The following is an 8,479-nucleotide window of genomic DNA, read 5'->3' as shown; positions in this document are numbered from 1 at the left end:
GCCCGCCCCTTCCAAATGGGACACAACTCTGCAGAAGTTTTCATTTCTGGGGTGGTCCCCAGTAGGGGAGAGGCAAGTGTGGGATGCTCGATGCTCTAGGACAGGACTGTAGACTCTGCTAGGCGCCCTCCCTCTCTGGGAACCCCTCCCTAGTCCACGTGGAGAAGGACGACACAGGGAGACACACACGAAGGTAGCCATATAGCTATGTGCAGCCGTGCCATACTTCGGGAACTCAGAAACACTTTCTGGAGTGATTTACACCAATCATGGAGCCATGTCTGCTTCCCCCTTTGATTGTCAGATCAAAGACCATTGAAATGTGGCATATTCACAGCAACACAATGCCTTGGGGAGGCTGATGAGGGGAAAGGGGCCACACCTCATGGGAAGTTCTCGATGGGGTGTCAGGGGGCCCTGGGAGGAAATTGCCTACCTCGGGGTGGCTCTTGGGCATACCAACAGCTGATTCTGGGCCACAGACTAGCCGCACAAAAACCGTATGGTACCCTCCGTCCATTGTGGTCCTGTGGTCCTGTGACAGGAGGTCCTGAGGTCTGTGGGTGGTGCCCATGACCTATTGATCTTGGAAGACCAGAGCCCAAGACCCAAAGTGGGTTGGGTTCCTGGTCAGATGGGCCTGAGGTAGGAGGTTGGTATTAGACACACTCCTCACTGTGATGGTATCTTCCTGACCCTCAGGTTTCTCAACAGAGTATGGTAATGACATGGTGCCATTGGGCTTGTTGACTGAATTAATCACAGCTGTTTGAGAAAGGGTGGTCCTCAGCCTTTACAGGCAGTGTTACAGGATTGTTTTCCTCCGAAATTCTTATGTTGGAGTTCTGACCTCCAGTACCTCTGAATGTGACTGTATTTGGAGACAGAGTTTTTTAAAGGTAATTAAGGTTAAATGAGGTCATAGGATGGGCCCTAATCCAATATGACTCTTATCCTTTAAGAATAGGAGATCAGGACACAGGCACAGAGGGACAACTGTGAAGATGCAGGAAAACAATGGCCATCTACATACCAAGGAGAGATGCCTCAGGAGAAACCAAATGCACCGAAACCTTGATTTTGGACTTCTACCTTCCAGAACTGTGAGAAAATAGATTTCTGTTGTTTAAGCCATATCGTATGTGGTATTTTGTTAAGGTAGCCAGAGAAAACTAAGGAAGGCAGGTTTGCTCACAGATGCCTCTGCCTTCAGCCTTGAGAGTTGGCCTTTTATTCCCACTCAGAGGCCTCCTAGCTTTGTGACAGGTGGGCAAAACACTGGTCTGTTAGAAATAAGCATAAGGGTATGGCCAAGTAAACTCCTATGGACCTAGCCCTCTTGTAAATAAAAACACTGGAGCAAAGCATACAACTGAGGAAAAACCAACTCTACCCAAGTCTCTGGTCAATCCCCAAACTATGCATCCTTGTAGGCAGACTCAGAGCATTAAAATAAAAAACAGATCTGAACTATGATTTGGCCTGACATGAAAGAAACAGAGTTTGCAGTTTAAGTTCAGTCAAAACAAAAACAAAAACAAAACACAATCAACATTCTCTGGGATTAAAACAGCCCCGAATCTTTGCCACATAACATTCCCAATACATGACATTCCAAGATACAAACTAAACTTACTTGAAAATGTGATCTAGCCTCAAGAGAAAAGTCAGTCAACTGAGAACGATCCTAGATGATGCCAACATGTTGGAATTAGAAGACAAAAATTTTTAAAAGGCTATTATAATTGTATTCAATGAAATGATATATGCTGGCAGTGAGAGAAGAGAAAGAATCTCAGCTAAAAATAGAAATTATGGAAAAATCAAATAGAAATTCTACTGAAAAAATGCAGTATCTAAAACTAAAAATTCTAATGCAGTATCTAAAACTAGAAAATTGGCTTATTACTAGAATGGAGACCGTGGATGAAAGAGTGAGCAGACCTGAACATAAAAACTATCGGTGTCCCACCTGAAGAAGAGAGAGAAAATAGATTGGAAATAATGAACAGAGTGTCAGGAACACTATCAGAAGGTCTACTATATATTTAATTTGAGTACCAAGAGAAGCGCTAGAGAATGTAGTGGAAGAAGTATCTAAAGATTTAGAGGTCAAGAAATTACCTAAATTTGGCGAACACATACATGTGAGTTTCAAAAGCTCAGCAAGCCCTAAACAGGATAAATGTATATAAAACCACACCTAAGCCTCATAATCAGACTGCTGAAAATTAAAAGAAAGAGAAAACCTTTAAGGTAGTCAGAAAAAAACTATACACATTGTACTTGGAGGAGGATTTGGAAATACGGCAGACTTCTCATCCTAAACTATGGGGGCCAGAGGGCAGTGGAACAACATCTCCAAAGTGCTTAGAGAAAAGCTTGTCCACATAGGATTGATCTGGGACAGTGTCCTTCAAAAATGAAAATATTTTCAGATTAAAGAACACATAGAAAATGTGTTGCTCTTCATGAGAAATGCTAAAAGAAATTACTTGAAGGGAAGTAATAACAGTTGGAAATTCAGATTTTAGGGAATGAGTGAAGACTATCATAACTGGGAAATATGTGGGTAATCATAAAAGAATTTCAAAATCTTAATTTCTTTAAAATACATAAGACTGTTTAAAACAAAAAATAACATCATTGTCTTCTGGAGTTTATTATGTATGTGGATTTCAGACCCATGACAACTATAACATAAAGGACTGGAAGCATACGGACCTATACAGTTCCAAGCTTTCTACATTTTACATATGATGAAACAGTATCAACTCCAAGTAGACTGAAAGGCTAAGGTTGTTTGTTATGGATATCTTAATCTCTAAGCAACCGGTAACGGTGTAATGCAGAGATAGAGCTAAAACATAGTAGATTAATTAAAATGGAATTTTAAACAATATTCAAATAATCCAGAAGAAGACAGAAAATGAAGAACAGAGGAACAGGAAGTAGAGGGAACAAACAGAAACCAAATAATAATTTAGCATACCTAATTTCAACCATATCACAAATTACATCAAATGTTAGCAAACTGAGTGTGCCACTTACAAGGCACAGGTTGTAAGCACGGATTTTGAAAAGCAAAACCCACACCTTATACTCATTTGGACACTACAATTAAAAAAATAAAGACAAACAAAAAATAATGTGTTGACAAAAGTGTGGAGAAATTGGAACTCTTTGCACACTATTAGTGGGAATGTAAAATAGTACAGCAGGTATGGAAACCAGTATGACGATTCCTTAAAAAAATAAAATTACCATATGGTCCAGCAATTCCATTTCTGAGAACATACCCACGTGAACAAAAACAAGCAAAAAAGAAAGCACAGACACAAAGAGACATTTGTACATACATCTGTTCATTAAAGCGCTGTTCACAGTAGCCAAAACATGGCAGCACAGCCCAGATGTCCATCCGTGGATGAACAGATAAAGGAAATGTGGTAAATCCATACAATGGATCATGAGTCTTAGAAGGGAGGAATTCTGAAGCAGGCTACAATACGCAGGAACCTTGAAGACATTTGCCAAGTGAGATAAGCCAGCCTGTCATGAAAAGACAAATACTGGATGATTTCACTTACGTGGGCTGTCTAGAACAGTCAAACTCATAGAGAGGAAAGTAAAACAGCAGTTTCACGGAGTTGGAAGTGGTGTTGGGTGGAGAAATAGGAATTGTGTGGTGGGTATAGAATTTCAGTTTTGCACGATGAAAACATTCTAGAGGTCAGTTGCTCAACAACGAGTATATATTTTGCACTAATGAACTGCACACTTGAAAGTGGGAAATTACCCTTAAAGATCATAATGGTACACTTAAGACGATGAATTTTATGTTACGTGCATTTTACCACAATTAACAATAAAAATTAAAAATAGTAAGGCCCAGCTGTCATAGTTATTTTAAATATACTACTTTAAAATGGTTACTTTAATATGAAAACCCAGATAGCCTGAGCAATTACACAGAAAAAGGTGTATCATGCAACCAGTAAACGTAAGAACACTGGCGTGGCTACATTAATATCAGACAAAATAAACCTTCAGAGAGAGCATTGAAGGACACAAAGAGGGATATTTCATAGTGACAAAAGGCCAATTAGGAAAACATAATAATTATAAGTGTACAGGTACCTAATAAGAAGTAGAAATTCTCTAATCTTAGCAACTTTAACAGCCATTTCTCAGCACTTGATAGAAATAGAGAAAAATTTCAGTTAAAACATGGGTGATATGAAAACATTATCAACTACCTTGCCCTAACTGATATTTCTACCATACGTGCAACTTCAGAATACATGGTGTGCTCTGCCAGAAGGATGACCACACGCTGGGCCACATGCCAAGTCTTCCTAATTTTAAGGAACTGAACCAACGCAGATTCGCACTGGCAAAGTATGGAGTGAGATTAGGTACCAAGAGCAGGAGGAGACTAGGAAAGCCACCCGTGGTAGATAGAACGATGAAAACCTGCCACCCCCAGGTTCCATGTCCTAATCCTTGGAACCCATGAATATGTCAAGTTATGTGAAAAGAGAAATTCAGATTACAGATCGGATTACGGTTGCTAATCTGCCGACCTTAGGATGGGAGATGATCCTGGATTGTCTGAGTTGATCTGGTATCTTCACCAAGGTCCTGCTAAGTGGGCAAGGGAGGCTAAGAAGGAAGGAAGAGTGATGTGACGTGGGGAGGACTCTATCTGCCATTTCTGGCCTTGAGGATGGAGGAAGGGAGCCATGGCCGAGGATCACAGGCAGCCTGGAGAAGCCAGAGAAGACACACACATGGATTCTCGCCTTGAGCCTCTGGAAAGGAGCCCAGCCCTGCAGACGTACTCTGACTGTCGTCCATTGAGACCCACATCGGCCTTCTGACTTACAGAACTCTAGACTAGCTTGGCTTGTTTTAAAGCACCAAGTTTGGGGTCATGATTACCACGGCAGTAGAGAACTAATAGAACCTTGATTTCACTTCACCAGGTTGTTGCAGTTCCTGGACTTAATTAAAATAAAAGTTAAGGGGGTTATAAAATGAAGGGAGTCCGCCTTGGAGGAATGCTGGATCCGTGTCCTTTTGGGCCTTCCTTCCCTAGCCCTGGATGGGTGTGGACACATCGTCCATACATCCACGGTGGACAGGACAAGCAATCCTCACAGCCACTCCAGCAGGTTGAATAGTGCTCCCCTAAAAATTCATTTGTGCTCAGAACCTCAGAATTCAGCCTTCTGTGGGAAGGAGGTCTTTGCAGATGTAATCAAGGATGAAGAGAGAGCCAACTGGACCAACGCAGGCTCTAAGTTCCGTGAGAGGGTTGTTGTAAGACCCAAGCAGGGACTCTGACAGAGAAGACCATCAGAAGATGGAGGCTGACATTGGAGGGAAAAATCTGCCAAGAATCTGCCGACATAGGAGCCCAAGGGTTTTGAGCGGCCGCCAGGAGCTGGGAGGGAGCCATGAGGGGGATTCTCCCCTGGAGCGTCCAGAAGGCGCCAACCCTGCTGACCCCTTGGTTTTGGACTTCTGACCTCCAGAGAGGGAAGGATCCATTTCTCTCGGTTTAAGTCACCCGGTTGGCAACAGTTTGTGGCGGCAGCTCCAGGTCACAAAAACACCCAGAGTGTCGGTCCTTTGAACCATTACGACCAGAAGCAGGTGCTCAAGGACTCCAGGGAGCACCTGGCGAAAGGACCAGTGGGCAGGGGCTGGGTCCCAGGAGTCAGGCTTGCTTCCTTCTTGTGCTTCTCTGGACTCATTCTGCCCCGTGAGACTCCTGAGTCTCACGAGTGCTCTCCCTTCAGCCTCCCGAGAGCCGGCCTGGCCTCCTGCCTCGGCCCCTGCTCAGGCCCAGAGAGCTACTCCTCCTGGGGTGTCCCCCCTGCTATGATAAATACCATCACGGCCACGTCCCCTCAGAGCCCTGTAGTCACCCAGGCCTCAGGACATGGCCTGGGCCCACGCACAAGAAATTGCCCAGGGCCCGCCTCTCACTGTGACCAGACGGTGTGTCTGGGAGGGACAGAGGGTGATGCCGGCCAGCTGCGGAGCTGCTCCTCGGCAGGGCTGACCAGCCGGCATGCCCGGCGCTTGGCCCACACTCACAGCATGGCCAGCGGAGGCCGTGGCGCCCTGAGGAAGGGAGCTCCTGGTTGGGAGGTAGAGTCCCAGTCTTGGGTCTGGAGTCCTTGTTTCAGTTTCTTGTCAAGGCTCCTGACGGCAGGTGAGCAGTGCGGAGAGCCTCAAATTTCGGGCCCCAGGAGGAGACAGCGGTCATCGGGAAAACGCAGTTGTGCTCAGAACTCAGGATCCTGAGTCTGGGTGTGGGGTGTTCCCCTGACTCGGGACCCTCGGGGTCTGGGAGCCTGCTGGGAGTGGCGTTGGGCATCCCCCTGACGCGGGACCCTCAGGGTTGGGGATCCTGCTGGGAGGGGTGTGGGGTTCCCCCTGACTTGGGAGCCTGGGGGATTGTGAGCCATCGCCGAATGCTCACTCCTTCCCTTCCGCTGCTCTGAGGCACAGAATGTGGGGCTGTGTTTGGCCGACGTCATGCCCCTGGGCGGCTGCTCACGGAGGGCTCGAGCACCTTGGGCCTGGGTTCCTGGCCACGGGCACCTGTTCCTACTCAGTGCTCTCCGGATTCACAGGACCTTCTTCATGGCCAACAAGATCAGAAGTGGGGAAAGCCCCAGTCTCTGTTCTCGGTGCCCAGGAGGTTGGCCGGGGAGGTGGGGGGCCCGGTGGATCTCGAACCCAGGCCAGGCTCCCCGGGTCACTTGCCCAGCCCCTCTGGCGCAGCCGCTGGACCGGTAGGCCGGTCCTCACTGGTGCCCCACCAGGAAATGCTGCTGCTGCTGCTGACTGCTGGTTCCCCGCTCCTTTTGTGTATTTCAACGTGCAGAAAGAGGATTTTATTGCCTCAATGGGGCGTCGAAATTGCCTGCCCAGCTCTTGCTGCAACAGCCAGCGCTGGAGCCCTGATCCCAACCCGAACAGTGGGATCGTTTGTGCAAATTTTGGGGAGCTGTGAGAGGAAAACATTTCAAATTAGGGAGAACATTCCAGTTATTGGGAGCGCTTGGAATCCCTCGCTTACCAGCACAGCCCTTCCTAAGTGCCTTTTAAAAGAGAGGAAAACATCTCCGAACATGGCCTGGAGTTGCCCAGAGGAGAGTGCTCTGTGGGGGCCCGTGGACGTGTCCCGGATGCTTTCCTGAGGGTTTGAGGAGCTCCGAGGCCGGCACCCTCTACGTAGCATTGTGCACGCAGTATGCAGTGAGGAAGCCCGGACCACGCTCTGGACACTGCGCAGTGTCCCCGCCAAAGAGGCCACGCATCTCCCCATCAGCAGCGCTGCCGGCCGGCGCCCCTAGCTCCGAGCGCCCGTGGAACCACGCACCTGGGAACGTGAAAGGCTCATCTTCACAACGTGGGGGAGGCTCCCGAGAACGTCCACGGGGACCCCTGCCCTGGACACGCAGATTCTGAAATCCTCGTGTCCGTCCTGGAACACAGCAGGGTACCAACCAAGGAGTCGATTCGAAAACCTGAATTTTAAAGACCAGGAAGGAAGACCGGGATGCTTGCTGTGTTTGTGGGTGAGCGCGGCCGAGCGACGTGCCACCCCCTGGCGGTCTCCCACAGAAACTGATCTTCTCCCAGGTCCGGACGCTGGAAGCCCAAGGTGCAGGTGTCGGTGCGGCTGGTTTCTTCGGAGGCGTCTGTCCTTGCTTTGCAGACGGCCGCCTGCTCACCGCATCCTCATGCGGCGTGTGCTCCGTGCATCCCTGGTGTCTCTCCTGTAAGAACTCCGGTCCCACGGACCGCCTGTAACCTTAGTCACCCCATCTCCAAAGACAGCCCCGTGAGGGCGCGGGCTTACCCCTGGGCGACACAAGGGGCCGCATTCCCACCATAACCCACTCTTCCTGCCGGCTGGACGTTTGCTCGTGGTTTGTGCTTTGGTTTGGTCACAGGTCCCGAGAAGAGAGCCTTCCCTCGTCCCTCTGAAACAGGAAGGGAACCGATGACCCCGTCCTGAGGCCGCGCATGTGCCTGCCCATCTTACATCCTCACAGCCCCTTGCAAGACCGGCGGGAGCTTCTGCTCACAGAGGGTGGCGGGGGGCAGGGAGCAAGGACATCCGCCTGGCACTGGCTGGCGTGTGGCCGGAGACGATGGGCTCGGGCCCTCCTGGCCTGGCAGCAGGAGACAGATGTGTGAGGCACTCTCCCGGCCCTGGAGGGGGCATTAAGTGACAGTGTCAGGGGGCATGAGGTGTCTTGGTGCTTTTGTGGACACCCCACGTCTCTGTTGGCCTTTGTCCCCGATCTGTGGCAGACAGCTGGCAACCTGTATGCCGTGGCCGTGAAAGGCCGTGGACTTCCAGCCGCCTCTGCCACGTGTCCTCCAGCACCAGGAGCAAGAGCTTCCAGAGTGGCCACAAGCTGGTCCCACTATGAGCTAAGTGGGCTCC

The sequence above is a fragment of the Meles meles genome, chromosome 13, assembly GCF_922984935.1.
Source record: "Meles meles chromosome 13, mMelMel3.1 paternal haplotype, whole genome shotgun sequence".
NCBI classification, from domain to species: domain Eukaryota; kingdom Metazoa; phylum Chordata; class Mammalia; order Carnivora; family Mustelidae; genus Meles; species Meles meles.
The sequence above is the reverse complement of the archived record's forward strand: the minus strand, read 5'-3'. Positions refer to the sequence as shown.